At 32.4% G+C, this 27872-nt stretch overlaps 1 long non-coding RNA gene across 2 annotated transcripts; it reads left to right on the top strand.

Annotated features, from left to right (window-relative positions):
- Positions 1-393: 393 nt before the first annotated feature.
- LOC146993760 (uncharacterized) lies at positions 394-27037 on the top strand. Of its 2 annotated transcripts, XR_015038281.1 has the most exons (4): positions 394-561; positions 12930-13118; positions 23304-23509; positions 26809-27037. It is a non-coding gene; the product is annotated as an uncharacterized LOC146993760 (long non-coding RNA). The 2 variants fall into 2 exon arrangements; XR_015038280.1 differs by lacking the exon at positions 26809-27037 and having other exon boundaries at positions 396-561; positions 23304-23999.
- The last annotated feature ends 835 nt before the right edge of the window (positions 27038-27872 follow it).

The raw sequence follows: 27872 nt of genomic DNA, 5'->3' as shown, positions 1-27872 counted from the left end.
AAAACCATTAACTTTTTAATTAAAAACACTTGAATTTTATTTTTAGTCCAAAGGGATTTGAATCCCGAAGGACTATTAGTTTCGTTTTGGCATTTTGCGTCGGACTCATAAACGTCGGTTCACTTTTCAAACTGTTGCCACAAAATGTTAGAGTCCTGCATTATATTTGAAGAAATTAAATAATGAAAAATCTGCATAAATGTATGTATATTTCTCGTATTGTGATAAAACAATGGTACATAGAGTCATCGAATTTTGAATAACGTAATCCTCCAACGAATATGAGCATGTGGAAGACCAAATTTGAAATTTGAAATTTGTTTTATGATCGATTTCCTATTTTTTAAAACTTTGACGAATTTTTGATTAACAAACTCAAGGATTTCAAAGCGAGCAATGGCAACGTTGTGCAGAAAAAACATTTTTATCTCCAGCGCGTGAGTCTCTGTATCGGAAATTCTAAAGATATGCTCGTTTTAAAACTACGAGTATTTTGCGATATTGCTGTTGCACTGGATCTTATGGTTTAAGTGCGAGGAACATGATATTTGATAAAGAAAGGTAACACACAAAATGTTAAAAAAACTTGGCTAAGAGATACTTTATTCTTTACTTTAGACTGAGCTTATTATCAAAGTTTAAACATATTTCTCACTGAAAGCTTTTTTGAATGTAACAATTATAATTTGGTGATTTTCTAGAAATAGTTTCTTTTCGACTTCAGAATAAATTAAAATTGTCAGCTGACACCCTGTCAAAAAAATGAATTCCAAATGTAACCTCTTAATCTTTAAACTACAGCAATTCGGAATAGTGTTTTTAATTTTTATTTTATTTATTTATTTATTTTGGGTGGGGATGGAACAACTCTCAGAAGTCAGCATATCTACAAATTTAAGTAAAATCATCTCAAACTGTAGTAATAAATATGTAACATTTCATTAGAGATTGGGAAGATTATAAAGAACTATGCATATAATAACATCTAATAAAATTTTGTAACTACATAAATATATATTTATAGAGTCATCAAAGTTCATCGCTTTTAGATTCTAAGTATACATATTATATAAATTCATCATTCATTAATAGTATTATATATAGTAATAGAAAAATAGTATTAATGTTTCAAATTGTAATTTTTTAATAATTTCTCTTGCATTTGCTGTATATTTGTTCAAGATTTATGGATATCAGTTACATAACATGAAAAATACACAGAAACCAGCTAATCTTATATTACAGCTGATTGTGAAGGAACAATTACAGTGCTCTTAATTACAGTTATAGTGCTTTTAAATCTCCCTACGGTAAATAGCTGTTTTCTAGACATTAGATTAAATTAATTCCATTATCCATTAGAAAATAATTACAGTGAATTATATCTATTGAAGACATTTCTAAGAGGTCACCTTTTGAAAGAAACCTGTATTTTTTGTGAACATAAACAAACATTGCCAGTGAATATCACATTTCTAAGATCACCATATCTACAACCAAAATCCTTTAAAACCATGAACGGTTGCGTTATAGAGGGCTCGCTATATTTTTAATAAAACATGTACATCTTCGTTATACACTTGCTACATTTTGATTTTCTGTCAAAGCACAGGAACAGGCGTTCTATTTTTATTTAGAAGTATGTGAAATTGAAAAAAAAGACACTATATGACAAAAATGGAATTACATTCAAACACACACCTCTTGAACATGTCTGAAATTCATTATTCTGCTCAGAATAAATTTATCTAAAGAAAATGTTTAATAAATATTAGAACACAAAGGCTAACTTAGGTCAAAGTAGTAAGGGTCAGTTCGTTTGAATAATATCTTTTCTTAATCATAATGTGACTTTTCGAACATCGAATGAAATGGGAAAGACAGAATAAGTGCGAATGGCAGCAGACGAACGACACTATTTCAAACTCGGCATGAAAAGAGAACGGACGAAATGACACTAAGCCAAGGGAAGGCATGCCTTCGTGGAGGACATTTTAAAGGAAACTCGCTCGTACACATGTTACGCAAGGGGAAAACCACGAAAGTGCCCATGCTGTCAGCCTTTCCATCGGAATTTAAACCCCGGACCGAGCTACCAGTGTTCAGCGTTTTTTAGCATGGAGGTAGGAAAGGGAGGAGGGGCCATTCCGCGGTAGAAGTGAAGCACTGCTTTGAAGCTTGGGTCACCAGACGGGGTGTTCTTTGTTTACATTCAGAAGCTCGCTTGACAAGATTCTGATAGTATTTCGACACACGACAGTTCCATAGAAATCGAAAAAGGGACACTTTCGCATGAAAGAAACATTCATAGTGTGATGGATAATAGCAATTTGTATAGTTTACTGACATTTACGCAAAAATCGCATCTTGGTTATTTTTCGATAACTAACAACAGCGATTTTGATCATGAATTTGTTTTATAAAATTCTAAGCTGTTGCACTACAAAAATATAGATTTTAAGAAAATTGCTAAAAGAGTTCTGCCAAAATTTATTTTCTAGAAGATTTGAAAAGTTTGAAACTTGATGGCTAAATGTAAATATAAAATTATGTATGTTAAAATATTTGTAATTAGGCACATAGGTCAGATTAAGTTTTTATTAAATAGAGTAACGCATGCAAGGGCTATCTGCCTAAAGAGATAGATGCCATCGTGGAGGAATTTTGAAGAAAAACTGACCTTTGAGTGGGTATTAAAAATAATACTTATAATTTTCATTCAAATTATATTCATATATATTTTTTATGTAAAACTTTCGGGTGTATGCTAAATTAGTGTAAATTACTTTACACGAAAAATATAGTGAATGCACAGAAATTAAAGATTTGCACATGCCGGAAATGATAAATAGGAAATATGTATGGGTATTTATGCACGTGCTTGCAAAAAGCATATATCTGCCTTTGACAAAATACTTAAATATTCATTAAATTATTTATAAATGTATTTGAAATGAAGAATTTATTCACTTATAAACAACTGTGAAAGTACTGTGAAGAAATCTAATGATTAAATGTATCTAATTTATAATGATTATAAATGTTATCTAAATATATAATAACTTTAATATTGAATTGTAAACATAAATTGAAATCCTGTTGACAAATACGTTATAAAATTATTTAAGCAAGAATTGTTCGTATTGGAAAGCAATCTGCTAAAAGGTATTGTAAAGCAAATGCTATGAGATGTGCACTTAAGAACGTAATAAAGAGTTTTGGAATATGTATTGTTGAAATGAAGGGTAAAAAAAAAAAAAAAAAAAAATCTGATAAGTATAATTAAAAGAATTATTCCCTTTTCGCTAATTCCTAATAATTCTCTAATTTAAAATGAACCGAATAGAGCATTAATTATAAATTGACTTACATTTTTCGATTTAAAAGAAGCCAAAAAACCATGTCATATTTAAGAAAGAATTTTAGGAAGAAGCTCTATAAATAGAAAAGAAATAATGCATAATTTTAATATTAATAATACAATAAACTTTGATCTTAATTTTTGTACCTTAACCGAATAAAATCGAATTACCTTAATTTTTTTTCCTAATGTAATTAACGAAAACTTGTGAAAATATTTCATTCAAATTAAACCGTCCTGTGAAAAGTATAGCATTTAATTCAGTTCAGAATGAAATGCTGTTTAAAAATATGTTGTTTTCACATACTTAGGACTCTGAAGTGTTGTAGAAAAAGAAAATATATACATTTATATGTATATTTGCGACGTAATTACAAAATATTTACACCAGAACGCGTCAAATCCCATAGAACTCAATGGTAAATGACCCAATTTTTTGGTCACCACGTAGGGATCGCCGGTGCTTCAGAGCAGGGTACGGAGAAACTTGTTTAGGGTGACTCCATCTTACTTCCTACCTCCATGTTTTTTACCGCTTAGCCGCTGTTGAGCCTTGTGCCTACATGAAAAGCTTGAGAATTGGATGACTGACGCTTGCTTAATGTACAGCTTTTACTCCATTATTTATTAATTTTTATTTGTCTAACTAATTATTTATTTTTTCTGATATTTGAACTTTTTCAAAGGAACAATGTCTAGAAAGTTTTGCGAATCCAAAATAAATGATTAAGTCTTAGATGAGATACGTTCTACCAATCAAAAAAATTTTTTTTCACGTTTAGAATGTAACATATGTAAGTTGTTATGCATACTGCTTATCTCAACTATTCTTATCTCAAAAAATGCTCAATTTTTTTTTCTCTTTTGAAATCAATAGAAATTTTTTTTATGAAACTAACCCCAGTAAAACATAGAATTTTATGTTTGAATGTTAGCTTCAAGAATGGAGCTAACAAACAAGTTATAATCCTTCACAGGAGCATGCAAACTGTCAATGACCTTCTGTAAGATTGCTGGTGACTTCTCACTAGTCAAAAGAGTCCGCCAAGCGGTAAAGTCGTGGAACACTGGAAGTTCAGTCAGAGTTTCCAATCCCGCAGACGGGCTGACTGCATGGGCCTTTTCGTAGTTTTCCCCATGTGTAATTTGTACATGAGCCAGTATCTCTTAGAAAGACTTCCACGAAGGCATCCCTCTACTCAGGCAGATAGCCCTCGAGGCTTTGCTGTGCTCACATACACTAAACCAAACCAAACTCACTAATCAACTTGATGTTCAGTAACAATAGAATAAGGTTAAAGGTTGAAACCTTTTATTCAAGAGTACACCTTGTGCTTAACATATAGACTACTGCTTGTGATGTTATGTTACGTAGAAGTAAAGGAGCCACCTAATATTTACCTGAAGTAAGTACACATTAGCTCTAAACACAAACTAGAAAAACAACAACATTCCGGCGTCTTCGAGTCACAATGAAATTGTGACTCCAGCCAACACCGCAAGTTCTGCACCGTCGGGCGTTAAATTAAAATGCATTACATTACATGATATATATAGCGATACATAGTTGTACATGTATATGTTTTATGGCATTATTTATTGTAATGGTACAGGCATCATCTTTCAGGACATTGCATATTGCAGTAGATAAAGGCATGATGTAGATGATGTTCTTTTAGGGCGTGTTTGCAAACATGATCTGTTTACATGAGTGTTTGCTATCAAAATTAAGTTAGCTATAAAATTGTTTACAAAGCTTACTTCATTCTGCATATTTATGCTTACTGCTTACATTTAAATATTGTTGTACAGATGTGCTGATACTTTAGCTACTCAGTATTGACGAATGAGTTGCTAAAGTTTCAGCACAACCATACAACAATACTTAAATTGTTGTGTTGATATTTTAACAACTCAATCGACAAAATATTGAGTTGCTAAAGCATCAGCACAACCAATAAACCTAAATTTTCAAGGTAATAAATAGAGGATTTCAAGATTAGCCTAACAGGCCTTTTCAGAAAATTAACTTACTGGTGCACTTAATGCAACGGCTAAACCCTGACAGCAAAAGTTGACATAGCCAATTCTCGCAATTCCTTTCAATCGCAAAAGCTTCGCCATAAATACTCTTCACTCATTTGCATTCTAAACATGTTTACTTACTAACTTATTTACATCCGGGTGAGGAAGCGGAAAGTAGAATTGACAGTACAGGCTGAAATAATACATAACAGGATAGTATTTTCTCCCTCCTTCCAGCATGCCTTCGCGGTGTAATGGTTAGCACACTCGGCGCGTATTCGAGAGGTTCAAGTTAAGAGTCCAGGCAAGCACATTGCTAAATTTTCATATCTCCTGCATGATGCCTGAACTAAAAAAAAGGTGGTGGATGATGATTCTTCTCCACCAAGATTTGACGACTGGGTCCCCTAATACCCAGTGGCCTTTAAAAGGGGGAGTAAATAAGGTACTTTCTCCCTCCTTCTAGAATGCCTTCATGGTGTAACTTCATGGTGCCTTCATGGCTCGTATTCGAAAGATCCAGGCTCGAGTCTCGAAGAGGGCATTGCTTATTTTTCCTTTCTCCTGCATATATATATATATATATATATATATATATATATATATATAATTTATTTCCTAAACAGTATTGATTAATTGATTATATTATCTCCTAAGTTTAATTAAAGTAGAATTATTTTAAAAGCGTGCATCCATACTGGTAAGTTATATTTTGAAAGATGTTTTGAAGTAATTTGAAAGCAAAATGTTAATAATGTTTTAACGGGGACTGGAGTTAAATCATCATGAAGAATAAAATTTCAATTGTAAAAGGAAAAATTAAAACATGTAATCATTGTCATTGATCGGAAATTAGTTGACTTTTCAAGGGGAACAAACCAACTCCCGTTCAATGAACAATAATTGATAAAAATACGTAAATACGAAAGTGTTTCGTCCTTACTCGAGTTATAAGTTAAAGCCAAACCGGCAATTCTAGTCAGGCCAAATATTTCCGCGAATAGAAGGAATTATGAACCAATGCTGATATTCAAAGAACTTATTCTTATGAAGCATTTTAGTCAATTCAATTTGGAGTAAAAATCAATTACTGTAGAGAAATCCTATTTAACTCGAGTAATCGTCCCCGACACTTTCATGTTTATGCAATTGTCATTATGAAATCGAATTCAAAGTAAAGTTGAAATAAACATAGAAGATTATAAAAAAAGATAAATAATGCAAAATTTGTAAAAACAAATCAAAGACAATATAAAAATAATATAAAAAATAATATAGAAAATAATATATAATAAGAACAGTGAATGTACAGGAAGATATAAAGGCCAAAAAAGGTATTAAGTAACTTACATTCTTTCTAGTGGGGGAGTTGGCAAAGTGTTCTCTTCGTGTCTGACTCAGAAGTGTAGGGTGTCCGAAAATTCTTAACGGCAGTAGGGGCTTTGAATAATATCAGTCGGTAAAACTTGAAGCAATTTATGGTAGTGGGTGGGACTTGGAATTCTTGAGGGATGTATTTTGTGGAGTTCTTATCTGAGAGACACCATCTGTTAAGATTTTTTTGAAAATACTAGTGAATGGAAATTAATTAATTTCTGGCTAATTGTCGTGTCGCAATGATTAAGAATTTAAGAAAGGAAAAAAGCATTTTCACTGTCCAAGAGCTAATAGACAGTTACTTAATACCTTTTCTGGCCTTTATATCTTCATGTACATTCACTGATCTTATTTATATTATTTTCTATATTATTTTTTATATTATTTTTATATTGTCTTTGATTTGTTTTTACAAATTTTGCATTATTTATCTTTTTTTATAATCTTCTATGTTTATTTCAACTTTACTTTGAATTCGATTTCATAATGACAATTTCCAATGTTTAATTTCTACAAATAATATAGTACTCAAATGCATAAACATCAAAGTGTCGGGGACGATTACTCGAGTTAAATAGGATTTCTCTACAGTAATTGATTTTTACTCCAAATTGAATTGACTAAAATGCTTCATAAGAATAAGTTCTTTCAATATCAGCATTGGTTCATAATTCCTTCTATTCGCGGAAATATTTGGCCTGACTAGAATTGCCGGTTTGGCTTTAACTTATAACTCGAGTAAAGACGAAACGGTTACAGCCGAAAACATCGCGGCAAAAACATCGCGGACGAAAACATCGCGGAGAAAACAACGCAAGGCGAAAACATCGTGGGAGAAAACATCGCAGTTCTAAAACATCGTGGTACAAAACATCGTCGTCGAAAATAAAGCGGTTCAAAAACTTCGCAGTTTAAAAATATCGCCGTCGAAAATATCGTGGTAAAAAATAAAGTATCTATTAATCATCGCATGACGATAACATCGCAGACATGCTTTTTTCAGGCTTTAATAACTGTAAATGGATATTCCCATAATGATTTGTGAGCGCAAGTGATGTAAGGAAGGATAATTTTTACTTTCACATTTTTTTATTAACTAATAAATTTTTGCTGAAAAAATAAGAAGGAAACTTAAGCATAGAAAATTAAATGCAACTTAATAGATTATACTTTTTATGAAAAATTACCTGTAAAATCTTTATTAAAAATAATTTATTATGGTCTTTGTTAGTTAACTATGTCGATTTAAAATTCTATTAAGTGCTATAAGTTGCATTAATTTTCTATGCTTAAGTTTCCTTTTTATTTTCTCAGCAAAAATGTATTAATAAAAAATATGAAAGTAAAAATTATCCTTCTTACCCTCTTGCGCTCACGAATCATTATGGGAATATCCATTTACAGTTATTAAAGCATGTCTGAAAAAAGCATGTCTGCGATGTTATCGTCACGCGATGATTTGTAGATACTTTATTTTTTATCACGATATTTTCGACGACTATGTTTTTAAATTGCGAAGTTTTTGAACCGCTTTATTTTCGACGACGATATTTTGTACCACGATGTTTTAGAACTGCGATGTTTTTCTCTTTGCGATGTGTTCTCCCACGATGTTTTGTAGCACGACGTTTTCGCCTTGCGTTGTTTTCTCCGCGACGTTTTCCTCCGCGATGTTTTTGCCGCGATGTTGTCGGCGGACACCAGACGAAACACTTTCGTATTTACGTATTTTTATCAATTATTGTTCATTGAACGGGAGTTGGTTTAATTCCCTTGAAAAGTCAACTAATTTTCGATCAATGACAATGATTACATGTTTTAATTTTCCTTTTACAATTGAAATTTTATTCTTCGTGATGATTTAACTCCAGTCCCCGTTAAAACATTATTAACATTTTGCTTTCAAATTACTTCAAAACATCTTTCAAAATATAACTTAACAGTATTAACCAGTAACTTACCAGTTATAACTTACCAGTTTTTAGAATTAAAATAAGCAGTGTGGCCAGTATTCCCTTTCACCTCCCTTTGTCACACTGATACAAAGGCACTTCCATTTCTTGCGTAAATATAAAAACAAAGATACACATACATGTATATGTATGTGTATCTTTGTATACCTATATACAGTATAGATTCACACTTTTAAAATAATTCTACTTTAATTAAACTCGGGAGATAATATAATCAATTAATCAATACTGTTTAGGAAATAAATTATTATTAACTAACTTTGCAGCAATTGCGCAAGTAATAATAACTTTTATTCGCACTAAATGGATTTAAGATCATACAACATTATATATATATATAAAAAACCTAATGACTCTACAGTAAGAACTAAAGATTCGTATAAAATTCTATATAGAGTATAAAATTCTATATTTAAATCAAGTTGGCTCAGTCTAGACCAGTGATTCTCACCAGCTTTTTCCCCATATACCCTTTCCACCATTGCTAAATGATCATTCAACCTCTCCTTCCCAAAACTTGAAAAGTAGATATGTGTTTGTTTAAATACGGATTATTTTTTAAGTAAATTAAACAAGTATCAAACATGTTGGTAAATACCAAAATTTGAATAAATGTTCTTTTTTGTATTCATAAACTAAATCTAAATACTTAATACGTAAAGAAAAGGTGGACTAAATTACTCTCTGAAACTTTGAAATTCCCCTTAGGGCTATTCCTCCTGATTGAGGACCCATAGTCTAGCCAGAATTCGTTTTTAATAGTGACTAAATATACAGATAATTTAATTTGTCCCACTTTTCTTATACTAACTTTTGTCACAGAAACTTCGGATTACGTGCATGTTTTTTGAAAATAAAAGACACAAATTTAAAAAAAAATATATGTTTAAAATTTGATGTTGAATTCAAAAACAGTTATTTGGTAGCCAGACCTAATAAACCTAAGAGATCAAATTTGAAGTACACCTTACTTGTTCTTACTAACTTCTGCTTAATGAATTAGAATTATTCTTAGAAAAGAACCTTAAAAACTGGTGAAACATTTCATGCTAGAAAACAAGATATTAGAAACTTTGAACTCATTCAATAGAAGAAAAAAGTTATTCAAAACGTAACTCCATAACAAAACATTTTTTTTCTACTTGATCGTCAACACATGAGGCTTTTAAGAAATACCTCCTACAAGATATGTGGCCACTATTTCTGTGCTGTCAGAATATGAAATTCGTATAAGGAAATCAATGCACTTCGAGGAGAAGAAAATGACCTTAATTTGATAGTTTTTCTACCTAATAAATTTTTACATGTTATGAGTTTCTTTTTCTTAATCTAGGCGAAATAATATTCAACACGTAATGACAGCATAAAACCCACAAAAGAAGTGTTCCAGTGAATTTTCAGTTTCTAAATGCTGTTTAAATTTGCTTCAATCAAAGTTTTTGTATATAAATAATTACGGTAAATTGAAATGAACTGTTTTTTAAGCGTTTACAGTTAATCGAGTAATATAATATTTTTATTGAAATAAAAATTATTTTTAATGTGCAAGATTACTTTTCTTACAACGCTGGGCTCATGGTTCTTAAATCATCTTGTTGCTAAGTTCAGAAACCTGTGTTATTAAAATTATTCGAATAGTTTAACTTTTATTACGGTTTCATATTTTTCATTTTAACTTTCACATGGTTGCGTTTTCAACCATATGAAAGTTAAAATGAAAAATATTACTTGTACGTAAATTTTAATATATGTAATAATTTAATGTTTTTAGAAATAGTTCAGTAGTTTTACTTTTAAACAATGGCTTTGATATAACAAGCATGTTTAATTAGTTCATCAAAAAGTTGTTAGAGACACTATCAAATCAGGAACTAGCATATTTTTCCACTCTGCAGTTTTACTGCAAAAACAGTGAATTATCCCTTTAAAAATGGTTAAAAAATATTTAATTCCTTTCATTTTCCAATTATTGAAATTTTAAAATAATTGAAATTCTAACTAAATCCTTAGACAAAAGGTTATTCAAGAACTATACTAAAGAAATGTAAGAAAGGGGTTAACTTCAGTTACAAGCGGAATTTCAGATAATGTTATTTTCTAGTAGGTAACTAACAAAAAACATTTAAAATCCTCTTTAATTGTTCTCCTGCCACACCCTCCCTTCTGAGGCCTTCTTTGGCGCCCCAGGTTCCATAGGGAATAAAGCAATTAAGCAAGGCTCTCCTCTCTTTAACTGCTTTTTCACACAGCTGGGGGCAAAAGAAAAGGAAGGCAATGGTTTCCTGCCTGAATAGCCAGCGGCCAGTTAGAAAACTACATGACAAAAGCCCACAAGACGAATGCCCACTTAAAACCAGCACACATTTTCAGGAAATCCAAAATAACTATGACTTCCTGAAAAATTTTACGAGTAATTATTATGATTAAAAAAATTAAATTTCAAGTGGGAATGAAATTAATTTATGTAAAATCCAAGTTGTCAAAATTTAACTGGATTATTTGAAACCATGCTTTTTATTCACCATTAAAACGGTGTTTGCGCTTAATCATAATAGAATACTGTACTTTTATTTTTTTTCGTTAAAATGAAAGTTCGGCTTTAATTCTCCATATTAAATTCATATAATGCAAAATTTTCTGTAGTGTTAAATTATTCATAAATTATTCTCTGTATATGATGAAAATTTACATACATATTATACTCCTTATAATTTTGTAGAATTAAAATAAGCAGTGTGGCCAGTATTCCCTTTCACCTCCCTTTGTCACACTTATACAAAGGCACTTCCATTTCTTGCGTAAATATAAAAACAAAGATACATACATGTATATGTTTTTAATTATATTATTTTGATTGACTCTCTGTACTATATATATATATATAGGAATTTAATTCAGCCGGAGACGAAAATGAAATGTGTTCCGCTACTTAAATTTATTGTTCAATTATTTCTTATTCATTTATTTTTTATTTTATCTCTATTCATGACGTATATATCGGTGTGGGTTTTTGTTAGTGTGGACTTTTATCAGCGTACCCTTCTATCTATGTGGGCTTTCATCAATGTGCGCTTTCATCGGTGTGGGTATTAGTCGCGTGGGCAATTATCCCAGTGGGGTCATTTTTGTGGGCTTTTGTCGTGTGCACTTTCGTCCTTTTGTCTGGTCACCGCATGGACTTTATGTATTTCCTTCACAATGCATTTTGCTGTGAAATGACAAACATTGTACAGTTAATAATTAAAAATAAAAGTATGTTTTGACTAACAAAACTAAAGAAAGGAATATTTATACATGATTAATAAAAATTAATTATTCATGTAATATTATATCTAGAGTAAGGTACCATCCTTATACTCATTATTGGAATTGTCGTATATTGATACTTTGATACCCCCCTTACTTTGTTTAAAAATTTGAAATTAGATTCCATTTACTCAAAAACCAGTATTATATTTATTTGTTCCATCTGCTTAGTTACACTTAAGTGCTTAAAGTTCTAGTCATTGTACAAGGCATATATAATAAATATGTTTTTCTCCTATCTAAAATATCTATTTGTAAAATATCTTTTGAAGTAAATCTTTTAATTATAATAATGATTAATCTTTTATGTGGTAAGATTATGTAAATTATGTATGGATATTAGATTTAAGTGACTGAAATTTAAAAATTTCAATGGGAAAGTGGTGTTTACTTGGAATATTCCCATGATTCTCGAGTTACCTGGAGTCTTGTTAGACAACAATGCTGCATAAATGTACTAGACCGTTTGGCAGATGAAGCTACTATGTATTTTTCTGCATTGCATGGAAAATAGAGGTGTGTTCTTATACCTGTTACCCATCATCTGGCTCGTAAGTATGAATAAAATATTAAGATACTTATTTATTGATCTATTATTTATTGAAAAATATTTTTATGATATAAATCCAGATGTATTGCATAGTTACAAGAACTATCTATTAGTTTTCATGTTAGTTCTAAGCTTTATTGTAAATTTTATTTTTTTACTTTGAAAAAGAATAATTGTGATGAAATATTATATTCTGGACGATTATATATCTCTAAACCACAGAATTTCTAGCAGCAATTTGCCATCAGTGTCAACATTAAAAAATCATTATACTGAATAATTCACCTTATAGCTGTAAACTGCTAATATTTTGATACAATTGGACATATTATTTTAGGATATGTCTCTTAATCTTCTCTTAACTCGTTCCATACTCAAATCATCCCCTTAGAAGCTAAGATTGAGAATACTCGTCTCCTCAAGCAACAACTGGATGCTGTACGAGTCGCATCGGACATGGACCAGCATACACCTCTTACGGCAAAAGCAAACTGTGATACATTGAAAGTACTGGAGCCCCTTAAGGGTAAGTGTGTTTTTAAATATCTCAGTATGCTAAAAAAACCCTTAGATAGCCTTGCTAATGCTTTTAATGATAATTTTAAGTTAAATATAAAAAGAAAACAACATGAAATCTCGGATAATTCAAACGCTAATTCTAACCACGAGGATGGTAAGCCTATAAGGCATACATACGTATAGTATATTTTTCAGTTGCAATACCTTATTACCACTGAGAATTTTTTGCGATTCCCAGGACGCCATAATACAGTCAAAAAGTCATTAATTCAGATACCCATAATCCGGAATGCTCTATAATCCGGACCTCAAAGCTACAAACTTTCTGCGCATGCGTCGCGTTTACGTGTGCTCGTAAGACCTTTACGGCTGTGACTTTGCCTGTGCACATGCGCATAATACGTTTACGCATGCGCGTTTAACGTATAACGGACGGTATAAGCTGAGCTAAAATTATCTAATTCAGTTAATGTTGCAGATTGCGTTGTTCCTTAATCTTCGAATTGGATCAGGCTTATTATTTTTTGCAGACTGTTAGAGCAATTTTATAAAAGTAAGCTTGAACTTTCGATTATGTCAAACAGAATTTCCGATATATATTTACTAATATGTACAGGATCTACAAAGCAAAAGTATGTTTCGAAGTCCATTAAACAAAAAGTGGAATTGCTGCAAAAAAATGGAAAAAGGCATATCCTTTGTTTCTTAACCATTCCGAAATCTGTTTATCAATTTCATGCTGCTCTGCGGGGGGGACATTGCAGCGCGCAATGAACTGGAAGTTGATTTGTCAGCACTATCCTTATCTTCAGGGCAAATGTTTTTATTTTATTCGGCTTATAATTCCTTACTAAATGTAGTATTTCATCTCGATGTATTCCGTCTTTGATATGATTTAAATCAAATTCCTTGTCATTATAAATATCACAAGTACACATCAAATAGTTTTCTGGTTGCAATTTTCTAATTTCGACTATGCTTAATGTATGCTTTACGCATGTGCTTGTTGAAAGAAATGTTTAATAAAGTAAACAAATAAATATTAAGCTTTTTTTTGTAAATTTTGATACCCTTTAGATCATAATTGTTCTTTATTTCATAAATAACGGTTTCATATTTTTAATTGTATAATTTCTGCATGCCATCTTACCAGATTTAAACTGATGATCTATAATCCGGAATCGCCAAAGTCCCGACGAGTCCGGATTAACTACTTTTGACTGTATTTACAAAAATTCTGTGGAACCCAATAAGTACTGCGCAAATCCGACACATGCGTGAGTGAAACTGTCAATTTTTTCTTTTGTACACTTGCAGTTTTAGGTCACTACATTTAATTTCTAATTTTAAGACATAGAACAATGTGAACATTTTAAATAAGTAACAGATGAAATGACAGCGTCACGTGCAAAGCAAGAAAAATGAACGTTTCTATTATAAAATGAAGGCATCGAAACGGATTCATTTTTTTTTCTTTGTCTGTATTGCCATATCTATTTTAAGATGTATTGTATTAAGTAAAAATATTTGGTAATTGTAAAAGTATTATAATAAATTAATGAAATATCAAAACTGCTAAAATTCTAGGCAACCCCCTGCTGCAAGTCCAGCGACTCCAGTTTAAGAAACCCTGGTATAGACAGACAACCCGCGAAATTACGCCCTAATTGAGATACAGACATAAAACTTATATCAAAATGATGGGGCATGCATTTGCAGTTGAAAGCAGCAAAACGCATCAAAATGGATCATTAACTTTCGAGTCGTGTGATTTTGATGCGGCTTGCTGCTTTCAAAAGCATTTTCCTACAACTTGCATCCTATTTGAGATGCAGATATAAAATTTGTGGAGCATGAAATTGCTATTGAATGCAGGAAACCGCATCAAAATCGGACAATCGGTTCCCGTGTAAAACAGATTTTAAAAAACTGTAATTCTTAGAGATGCATCAAATTTCATTGCCATGAAAAATATATTTCGTCCTCTGGACCCTGAAAACGATACTAATTATGTCCAGAATGCAGTTAACACTGTAAATCAACGAAGCACTTCAAGTCAAAATTTACCTACACCACCACAACCAAAAGTTGTTCCTCCAGTCAAAAATTCTACAATGATATAACCAGGGCAAACAAGTCCACAATACCAATTTTAAATCATATCAAATCCGAAGAACACAGGAAAAGGCCTAAAACCATCCTCAGAGACATACAATAAAGGTTTTTGATAAGCGTTTAATTACTGTAAAGGCCCTTATTTTTGCAGGCCGTAATTTTCACAAAAATGAATATATCGGTGATTTCGCGAGTTGAAAATTTCACGAATTTTATATGAACAGAACAGAAAGTTGAAAAATTTTAAAAGTACTTAAGTAAAGTTGGGGGAAAAAAAAAGTATTTCGCAAAGCTTTGATTTTTGCGATTACGACGGGCTCACGAAAATAAGGGCCTTTACACCAGTTTAAAAAAGACCCAAAAAACTAATTAATTATTCTTTAACTAATTATTGTAATATACCTAATTGCCTAGCTTAGCACCAAAAATTGGGAAAATTAAAATTTTTATTCCTATCGGATCACTAATTAATATTGAAGCAGGCTTAATTTAATTTTTCCATCATGTCCTCTACCCCCTCATTCACTCAGCCATCCCTTTAAATTAGTATGGATTGAAGACAAGAAAGAATTTCAACCAATCACAAAAATGCTGGTGGAAAAAATTGAAATAAGTGAGAGATGGAGCGCTTAACGAGGATCCTTAAGCGCTCCATCTCTCACTTTGTAATCACAGTTCAACAGCTTTCGGCCATGAAGGCGGTAGCTATCATAATCATACCACACACTCTACAACCAATCACGTTCGTCTCGATCTAGTTACTCAACCGTAAACCACAGAAGGATTTTTCGCCGATTTAATGGCTATATCCAAACTAAACAATAAAATTATCATAGGTAGAGACTTTAACTCACACCACAAAAATCGGAACTGCAGAAATGATAATTCAAATGGTCACATTATTAATCAATTTGCCTCAACGGCCAACTTTACTGTTGTAGCTCCCTCCTACCCAACATGCTATAGATCTGCAAGCATTATTGAATTTTTCCTGCTAAAAAATATTTATCAACCATCAAGGATAGAAAGATTACGTGAACTATTCTCTGATTATAACCCTGTTTTAATGGAGGTGAATATCAGTAGCTATAGTACATCACACAAAAGAGCCTTTATTATGAACTGGGTAGCTCTAAACAACACTCAGTACCCGTTACCCGCGATACACAGTGAAGACGAGTTAGACGCAGTTATCGAAGATTTTACTAGCACACTTAACCGTGCTCTGAAAAATAGCAAGGCGGTCCCGTTGACTGGTAGGGCCAGAGATCCTGCTATTAGAGAACTTTTAGCTAACAGAAAGAGAGCTAGAAAAATATGGCAGAGGACCAGATGCCCAGAAGTTAAGAGAATTTTAAATCGGCTGAATCAGGAAGTCAGTACACGCACAAAACAAATGGTCTAGATATTTAGAATCACTCTCTACTGATGATCATGTATATGGAAAGCTGCTTCTAGATATAATAGATGCTACACAAATATTCTGCCCCTTAATGGCCCCTCTGGGATCACATACACAGAAACTGAGAAAGCTGAGTCACTAGCTGATCACTACGCTACTCAGTTTTACATTAACATCTCACACCCAGACACAGAACGCACAGTTAGTTACACTAACAATTTATACTTTTCATAACCAAAAACAGACAACATCCGTCTTGCTAAACCTTCGGAAGTTAACACCGCCACCTCCATACCTGTCCCTTTCAATGATGTTCGATCGATTATTGCGGCTTCCCCGCTCTCTCCAGATGAGTATGCGATGAGAATCGCTACTCAGACTGAATCTGCTCTCATCTGTAAAGAGTACTCGTCCCCATTCATTGTCTCTCCAATTCCGGTGTTCCCAGCACCACAGAGAACGCCTTCTCCGATGGGCAGGCGTTAGAGGTACACACCGTACAGGGCGTCGTGCAAACAGACCACCACCCTGCAGTCTTCTGGTCACGGTAAAACGCGATATCTGTCGTCCAGTCGCCTGCGTCGTGTGTCTAGCGATTTCTCCCGCTGTCTGCCGCCTGTTTCTTCTGGCCTGTAAGGCAATATACCGGTCATCTGCAGGTGTGGTTCCTCGTGAACGACCACTACTAAACCCCCGGATAGCTGTTCCTGTAGTTTTAAATTGTCTCCAAAGTCCTGAAACGATGCTGTGAGCAATTCCGATCTCTGCAGCCACACTTGTCACACGGCGGCCTTCCTCCAACTTCCCAATGACCTCGGGTAAAAGCATCCAGATGTCATCTAACAGATTGATTATTCGCCATTTCTCGCCGAGGCAGCAACTCAGTGTGATTTTAACTGCTATACGGTGTGCAATCTCTTTGCCAGAAATACTGATCTTTCACCGACAACATGCTTTATACAACTCAGACACTCCCCCATTATGTCTACCTGCATATCTGCGCAAGTGCTACCGTAGATCACCTTACTTAATCTCGGGATTGGTCTTTCTGTCCGCTCTGCCTCTTCGTTCAGCTGATATGCTAATTTTTCGACTTCGTCCTTAATTTTTGCACACCAGTGTATTTCACGTGCTATACACAGGATAAGGTACAACCCAGGAACCTGGAAATGATGTGTGTCTTTGTACACCCTTCTAAAGGAGTATGGATTGAAAACAGCCTAGGCCTTCCCCGTAGCACACTGTAAATCACACTTCACCCAATAGGATTACTCCTCTGCCAGCCAACAGAAGTTCAACAAGCTCCCGCCTACCACCTGACTACTTTGAGCCATTCAGCCTTGAATACTCGAGGAAAGGGGGAAGAAAAAAGAAGAAAAGGGCTTTTTCTTCTCTCTCCGCCCCCGATTGCCTCTGCTGCTCACACTCCAACTAGCTCTAGGTTTTAACTTCAAAACTCATCATCTTATATTTGCTGCAAACTCTGCCATTACTACTGATTATAATGTCACAATTGCTTTCATTTCATTTCACTGCCATAACTGCTCTTCGAATTTTTATTTTTACGAACTTCAGCAACATTATTTCTTTAACATTCGTAAAAGTATTAACTTACTACACTGGGATAAGGCTATGCCCAGGAACCCACTACAACTGAACATTAGTTCATCGAGGAAGGGCATACTCTAAATGAAGCTGCAGATGTCCAAAAAAAAAAGGAAAAGAAAACCTATTCACAATAAATTGTTTCAACAAAGGAAACGATTGTGTGATTTTAGATGACAGTCGGAGAGTATTAGTATCAAATATTTTATTTCATCATACCACCAACAAATATTTTCTTTTGTTTCAGAAGCCCATCAAAAACTTACATGACAGCAAATGCAAATCTAGTATAAATAACGTTTATGTTGCTAAAATAAATTCTGATTTCCAAAGATGGCCTGTTTCTCGCATTGTTGGTAAATCATGGTTGATGGGCATTAAGAATGGTCTTTCCTCTAATTCACTGGACACACACAAATTAGCAGCACGTTGGTGTTAATTCTTTTTAATTCTGTATTAAAATATACAACTTTAAACTTAGTTGACATATGCGGCATTTGAAGTGCAAATAATAAAAATTTTTCTTAAATACTATGCTTTGTTGCTTATCTTTTAGAAATTTAAAGACCTGGAATTCTGCAATTCTGAGTAAAAAATGAAAATAAAAAACAATTAACACCAACAAAAACTTGTGGTAACATGACAGACAAATTATTACAAATACTACAAAAGATCATGCCTTTTCATTTTATTTAACCATATGTTAAAGCAGTATTCTTTATTAGACCTGGAAAAGTTAGAAACAGGAATATATTTTACTACAAAAACTACACGACAATTTTGAAATTAGAAGCTTTTCTGTATGAATTCCACTCTAAAACAATGCAAGTGCAGTCTTGACGATAAGAGAGTCAAATTTATTGAAATTTAAATTTGTATTTCCATTTTAATTTTCATTTTCCTAAAAACATTTGTCAACTTTGCAGGATTTCATCTTCAAGTATATATGTACAGACATTTAAAGTTCTGATGTATTAACATCTCGTGGAAATACACCTATCCCTCGATTTATACAGTACTTACCTGTTTTACATGATTTCAGTTTTACACAGTTTAAAAATTAACAGATTTCAAAAACTTAGTAAAATAGTATTTGCTGCATAAATGCAAATACATACATTTGAAGTCATTTTTTAATCTCATTTCTTTGGTAACACTGGTGGCAACAACAAGGATGGGGATTCCCCGTGTTAGGGGAATCTCAATAGTATGTATATGTATTTCATAACAGTAAAATTTTAAATTATATGGTTCACGCGAACTAATGCAGTATCAGTATTTTAGCAGCAAGGATTACATCATTTTTATCTACATATCTGAATGTTTACTAGCAAGTTTTCAACATTTATAGTTTTTGTGGCATTTTTCATAATTTATGTAAATTTTTTAAAGTATTATAATGCCAAAACGATTTTTAAAAAAAAAATCAAAAATGAAATTAGAAGCAAAAATTAAAATATTAGATCATCTATGTAATAGAGAAGGAGTAACAAATGTTGCTAAATTTTACTCCATGAATGAAGCCACAATAAGGACAATTAAAAAAAAAATGAAGACTCTACTAGAAAAAGAATTAGATATGGGTAGAAGACGAAAATTTAAAATGGATTCCAATTGATACTGATGCTATTAGAAACAAGGCTTTAAAAATTTATAAAGCACTTAAGAATCGGTCACTATCGACTTTGTCAGATGAAAAAAAGGTATCTTTTTCCACAAGTCATGGTTGGTTTGAGAGATTTAATAATATTTAAACAAAGGCATTCTTTACATAATCTAAGATTGAAAGGAGAAAGTGCATCTGCTGATTCGAATGTAACAACAATATCCAGCAAAATTTGCTGAAATCAATTGCCACGATCTCCTACATTTCTGATCAGATCTTCAATGCTGACGTGTCTACGTTGTTCTGAAAAAAAAAAAAAATACAGTCAAAAGTCGTTAATCCGGACTCGTCGGGACTTCGGCGATTCCGGATTATCGATTTTTCCGGATTATAGATCATCAGTTTAAATCTCGTAAGATGGCATGCAGAAATTCTAAAATTAAAAATATGAAACCGTAATTTATGAAATAAAGAACAATTATGATCTAAAGGGTATCAAAATTTACAAAAAAAAAAAGCTTAATATTTATTTGTTTACTTTATTAAACATTTCTTTCAATGTAAGTTGTTTAAGTTGCTTCATTTTATGTGATACTAATACTTTCTCTTTAATTCTATAAACAGACATAATTTCTTTTCACTTAAAAAGTTCTGCTGTTCAAGTCCCGTTAATTGCTGTGCCGAGAATACCGACTAACTTGTCGAACGAAATTTTTTCGTTTTCACTAACCTCTCTGTCACATTCTTCATGTCTTTATCCATTTTTTGCAGCAATTCCACTTTTTGTTTTGTTGAACATTGAAACATACTTTCGTTTTGTAGATCCTTTGGAAGTTCCAGCATCGGAAATTCTATTTGACATAATCGAAAGTTCAAGTTTACTTTTATAAAATTGCTCTTACAGTCTGCAAAAAATAATAAGCGGGATCCTATTCGAAGATTAAGGAACAACGCAATCATTAACATTAACTGAAATAGATAATTAGATAATTTTAGCCTACACCGTCCGTTATACATTAAACGCGCAGGCGAAAACGTATTCTGCGCTTGCTCACACGCATATGCGCAGTAGTCAAGTTCTTACGCGCTCGCGTAAAACGCCTGTGCGCATGTGCTAACGCGGCACATGCGCAGAAAGTTTTTAGCTTTGAGGTCCGGATTATAGATCATTCCGGATTATAGATCATTCCGGATTATAGGTGTCCGAATTAACGACTTTTGACTGTACCTTGCAAATCAGCTAGTGGTCATAAGGTAGTGAAAAGTCATACAATTTTTTTTTGTTGCAATGCTTCAGGCAATTATATAATGAAACCATTGGTTATTAACAAATCAAAAACACCATGTTCATTTAAAGGAACAAATATAAATAACCTTCCCTTTTATTGGATGCCTAACAGGAAAGCACGGGTCACTGCCATAAGGTTCAATGAATGATTTCTTACCATGTTTGTCCCAGATGTCAAAAATTATTTAGGTAAAAAAGGATTGCCTTTTAAGACTCTTCTTTTAATAGATAATGCACCTGGTCATCTTCAAAATTTACAACACAAAAAAGTAGAAATAGTCTTTTTGCCCAAAAAATACAACTTCTTTATTACAGCCATTGAATCAAGTAATATTTTCTGGCTTTTACAACATTGTGTATATCAAACAAACCTTTAGGTATATTTTAGAAAAAATGGAGAATAATGAATCTTACTCTTATGGATGCTTGGAAGAAATTTACAATCTTAGATTGTGTTGGACTGTCATATACTCAGATTAAACAATCAATGCTCAACGCATGCTGGAAAGCAATACGCTGGATGTTGCTAAAGATGAGAATGATAGATTACCATTAGAGTGTGAATATTCTCAGATCACTAAATTGGCTCAAACTGTAGTAGGAGAAGGTTTTGAGGATTTAGCTCAAGCATATATTAAAGGAATAATGGTTGATGAAGAACTAAATGAGGATGAGTTAGTTAACATGATTCATGAAACAAACATGATGAAGACCAATCTGAACCAGCTGCATTCACAGCTAAAGTCATCAGTGTAGGACTTGAATTGGGAAGAAAATTAGGTAATCATTTTTTACAGTATGACACAAATGTCGAATGAAATCTCCGATTCCAAGGGGAGCTTAGTAAGTGTTTAAATCTATATACGGATGTTTAAAAAGATTTAGGGGGACAAAAAAACAACAGGCAATTGTTAATTATGGATTTCATCATGAAGTCAAGTCGATGTGAGATCTCCCCTAATTTATCATCTATTGAAGCAGAATCGTATCACGAATACTCAAGTGATGAAAGAGACATCATACCAATCAAGAAGAAAAAACTAATAATTCATGAAAGTGATGTCAGTCCAAAATCAACTCTAAATATGAGAATATTTGTAGAAATTTCCTGTTCTTTCAATTCGAGCCACAATTTTTCATAAATGCTACATACTTTCATTACATTATCAGGTTGCATACTTCTGATGTCTGTGTAATTTATTTAATTGATGATGTAATTTATTTAATTGATAACTAAATATACTCGATTATGTTTTCACAAGGCTTGCTAATGTTTTTTTAAATAACACGAAAATAATCATGCAATGCAATAAAAATAGAACATCACTTTCCTGCCTCAGAATATACTACTAATAACAGGTTGTTTAAAGAGCAAAATATACAAAATTTAAATTAAATAATTATTTCCTTTTACTCAGTTGAATATACATTTAATTCATAAACATGTATATGCAGATAAAATTAGCTATGTCAATAAAGTTCTGCAAAGAATAATGAACGTGATCCTATTAGTTAAGTGTTGCAACTTTATTTCATATGAAATATTTTCTATATAGTCATTCCTTAAAAGTAGTCTCTGAATAATTAAACCAATTAAATTTGTTTCTAAATGTACTTGGGTTAATTGATAAAAGCAAGGCTTTTTTTTAAATGGCAAGCTGATTTTTAATTGATTTCATACTTAGATACATCATTATACATACATTAATAAAATAAATAAAATTCTAATTAAGTTAGGGCAGTTTCCATTTTGCTGGTGTTTACTAAAGAAAATTTTACAGATAGCATTTTTAACAAAAACGCTGTTTATGATCATTTAAGATTTAAAAATAAATAAATAAATAAAGAGAGAGAGAGAGAGATTATTTTGTAAGTATTCATCAAGAATATTTCTTCCAATTTATGTTTTCGAAGAAACGCCTTTATTACACCAAAGTAAAAAAAAATTATCCCTCTACCAAAACTTAAATCTGTATCGATTAAAAAAGAACAGTAATGCGTATTTAATAAGAACACAGGAATAAATTGTATTAAAACTCAAATCTATTTGTAAATTGTTCTTCTCTAAACTTATGCTTTGAACCTGAAATATTTTGAATGAAATAGTGCTTTTTTATTTATTTTAAGACTTGATCTATTTTAAATTTACCTAAAATACCTAAAATAATTATTTTAGCTTTTCAAGAGTTTCTTTTACATTGCTGAATTTGATGAAGGTGTACAAACGGTGCCAAATTCTTGGTTTTGGGCTGATATGGATAAATGACATATGTAATATGAAAAAATGAATCAAACTGAACAAAATGATTGCATCACATCAAGCCCCAGATTATTGAGAACTTTGGCAATTTCACCGGGTTCTCTAAATTTTTGCATCGACAAGTATGATATTTTCTATAATTATGTGTTCTTGTTGCTCATTTTTCTCACTGTATAATTTAGAAAGCTGAATAGAACATGGAAAATGCTGTTATGAATGACATCAGTACCAAAATATTTTTAAAATATAGTAACATCTCCATTTTTAGTACTTTTATCCATAAATTATTAGTACGAGTTGGTAGTTTGGTTTTTGAATCTTAACATTATTTTAATTACCAGACTAGTTGTTTAAAAATAGGAATGCATGTATTAAAAAATTCAAAAATTAACAATCATATCAGGATATAATATATATTTGCTTTAACATTTAACTGCATTTATTTTATACAAATTTGATGCTCTCAAAATCTATTCGGTCACCTTAATTTTGCAGTGGAAAAATAATGAAATAGTATAATCCTACAATTCGAAACCATAAAAATTCTATTTGATTTATTTATTGAATAAATTGTTGCAAAATATCTGAAATTTGCAGAATTTTATAAAATAATGTAGCCATGACTGTTAATTTAATTTTACATCAAATATTTCGATAATTATACATGAGCAAATAAATGCTGCTAGAACATTTAGATGTTTAATCTAACATTAAACGATTATTTAATTCATTCTTTTTGCTTTATGTTAAATTATTGTTTATGAGTGATAACGGAAATTTAAAATTTTCAGTGAAAGAGGCATAGAAAAGTTAAAGTTGGCTATGAAGTTTTCAGACATCGAAAAGTGCAGAATTTGGTGCGGAAACAACAACAACAAAAAAAAAAAAAAAAAAAAAAAAAAACACCAGCGATTTAAATTCTCCGATTCTTCAGATGAGTAAAAAAAGTAAACAAGTAAAAAACAGTAAAAAAGTACTATAGTAAAAAAGCTAGCAGAGCTGTGCTTGCCATTGCTACCAGAGTGCACACAAGGAAAATATTTTCAACCAGAATTTTCTGCATCTGTTTTAGCTAGTCCTCACTGCAAATCTGAGGACTAATACTCCAAAAGCAGGCTCATCAGAAAGACCCAATAAAGGTTTCGTACTGTTGCATTCCTGTACAGGTTCATGCAATTTGGAGTGATTAACGATGACACTTAATAAACACACAATGTATTTGCCAGTATTATTCAGGACATCTCCAAAAACATGTTTACAGTCGTCCAAAAACTGCGACAAGCACATTGAAACAATCAGCAACAGAGCCTTTAGGCTATAACAGTGAAGACAGCTTCACAGCAAAGTGCTAGAGTACAGCTCCCGACTAGGTTCAGTCTTCTCAGAACTCGACGTACTGTCGAGATTCTCGACGCTACAACTCGCGATGCACTCCACAATAAGCACTAGAATACAGCTTCTGACTCAGTTCAATCGTTCTTGGAGCTCAACACACTCCAAGATAAGACTCGATGATGCACTAACTCGCGATACATTAAGAGACTCTCTCTACGCACTCCTCAATCAACTCAATACTAGACTGAAAATCAACTCGATAGACTCGAGATACTACTGCTACTCCGCATACAGGCAGGGTTTATATAGCTTTTAGCATGCATTCGAGAACATTCTAAGTCAAACCAGTAAGAACTCGTTCTAAATGGTTCTCCATCCGTCTACGGCATATTGCCAATTTCGCTGAAAGATGTTGCCAAATGGGTGATTTCTCGCCAAATCTAGCAAATCCTAAACCTGCTTTGTGGGAAATCTATCTTACCGCAGCTGGAAATTTTTTAACAGTAACTTTCTGAATTTGCCAATAGTCAATTTTTTAAAAGTGTTCTGTTTTCAGGTTTTTAGAATAATTATGTAATAAAGACACAATAACACGCCGAATAAATACTAATTCAGAAGTCAAACAACAAAAATCAGCGTTATATTTACAAAATTTTCACAGTAAACAGTCACTGTGAAAATTTTGTAAATATAACGCTGATTTTTGTTGTTTGACTTCTGAATTAAATATGTAATACCCTGACCTTTTCTCTTCCGCAGAACTTCAACATCTAATCTTAAAAAATTTAAATTCTTTATCAAGTAGATTACAAATATTGCAAGAAAAGGTGGAGTTGCTGAAAACTCCTAACTGTGCAATCAACCGAAAAATTCAGAATTAAATATATTCCAATTAAAAACTGAATTAGAACTTCAATTTTTAGAGAGAATGTTTCTCAACAACATAGCTCCTGTGGTATTGTAAAATAATATTTTACATTAATCCTAATAGTTTTTTTTTTTTTTTTTAATTTTATTTTGTTTACTTTTTGCACACATTTTCATTTTATAAAGTAATTTCTGTTACGTTTTTGCTTAAATGAAATTTTCTATTTCAGTATTATCTTATTTTCTTTACATAAAAACTAACTGCATAAAATGTACTAAAATACAAATATGGAACTCAAAGCAATGAAAACGTTATGATTTTATAAATAAGTTTCCATTACATTTGCATTTTATTTTGAGGAAAGTTAGATTTCTTGAGTGTTCTGTGAAGTTGAAATAATTTTCTTAAATGATAGAATAAGAAATCTTGTTGGTTATGCATTTATAGATTAAAGTCAATTTTTATTTATATATTTATTTATTTAGGTCAATGAATTGAGACATATTAATGTTAAAGGAGACTAACGTAAACATATTAATAGTAATCGTAACAAATATTTTGAAGTGATGTCGGACACGCTAGCCGAAGAGTACAGTTGGGTAAGTGAAAAAAAAAAGGGGGGCATTTAAATCCCTGAAGTTATCATAGGTTATTTTACATAAGTCAACATTTATAAATATATTTTTATGTACATCATCATTTACAAAATATCTTGATAATTTACATTACGTATAATATGAAATCTGCCAAATTAAGTCACACCCAGCACCCGTAGCTCTCAGCCTGAGTCAAATCTTAATTATTCAAAAAATCGAATAAAATAAGACCAGACTTCCATGAATAGTGCATAGTGCTACTAAATGCATATGTGACCATCCCAGAAGAAATAAAGCAGGTAGATATTAGCATCTGGAAAGATATCCCAATGCATGAAGGAAGAGTAATATATTTAGTGTATGAACCTGTTATGTCAAGAAGACTTTAAATGAATTAGAAGACAACATAAAATAGCAGTTTTATCTGATCGCAAATGTTTAAAATGTTATTTAAAATGTCTAACTTTTTTTTATTCTTAAAATGATGTTTAATCCTCATTTGTTCTGCTATTTAATTTTTATGATGTATTGTTACTTAGTTTGTTATCTATCCATTTGTCAGTAATTGAGCTGAATTAAGTAAAGCTTTGTTCTTTTACATTATATTTTACCGCTCGATCAGGCCGACTGCCGTACCAAAGCACTCGGGTTCGAATCTCGAAAAAGGTTCGGGGGTTGTAAATGCATAGTGTCTGTGCATCATGGGGGCACCCAAAATATGCTGCAAGCCGAAAAGTTCTTTCAAGAAGCTGATCGTAGGGAAAGAGAACTTGAAAATCCTTGGACTCGTCCTCCGTGTGATAGTTGCATCGCAAAAATGTTATGGTTTTTAATTAATTGACTTTCTGTTTAAATATGCAGTAATTATAATTAAAAATTCACAAGTAAATTTTCCATTTAATGTATTTTTTAGAGATAGTGCAAACTCATCTCCCTGCAACAATTGAAAAGAAAGGTGCTACTATAACAGTTAATCTCAAAAAGGTTGGTGGGTGGTAAATGTATAGTGTCTGTGCAGCATGGGGGCACCCAAAATATGCTGCAACAAAGTTGCTACTACACTCATGTCCATAAATTAAGGATAATTCGGAGTCACGCGGAAATCGAACTCTAAAATATACTAAAATATCACCTGTAACATCACTACACACATCTTCAAGAATCATATGCAAATTTTAGGAAGTAACCAGATGACACCGATGGTACTTCACAATGACGAGAATGTAAGAAAGTGATATATAACGAATACAGGCAAAGAAGTAAAATTGTTCGCAGGCACTTTATAAGCATTTCAGTGCAATAACCAAATAGTTCGCAGGGGCTTTATAAGCATTTTAGTGCAATAACCGACAAAGGACGCATTTGGATGATTTTTTACGTGGTAGAATTATCGGCCGTCTGGAATGTGGGCGTACCCAACTGGAAGTATCAGACAAACTTGGAATTGCCCAGAGTGTCATCTCCAGGCTTTGGCAACGATTCCCAGATGATGGTAATGTGAGTAGACGTTACAGCACAGGTCGCCCCAGAGTTACAGCGCCGAATAAGGACCGGTATTTGGCAGTTACTGCCAAAACAAACAGGTGGAGCACAGCCTGAGACCTGCCTCGTCAGCTCTCTTCAGCCACTGGTACGACAATTTCAAGGCAGACCGTGTACAGACGCTTAGGGCAGATTGGTTTATAT

This window comes from Stegodyphus dumicola, chromosome 12 (genome assembly GCF_044657685.1).
Source record: "Stegodyphus dumicola isolate Sdum_Otavi_A_Nest chromosome 12, ASM4465768v1".
Lineage (NCBI taxonomy): Eukaryota > Metazoa > Arthropoda > Arachnida > Araneae > Eresidae > Stegodyphus > Stegodyphus dumicola.
The sequence above is the reverse complement of the archived record's forward strand: the minus strand, read 5'-3'. Positions and strand labels throughout refer to the sequence as shown.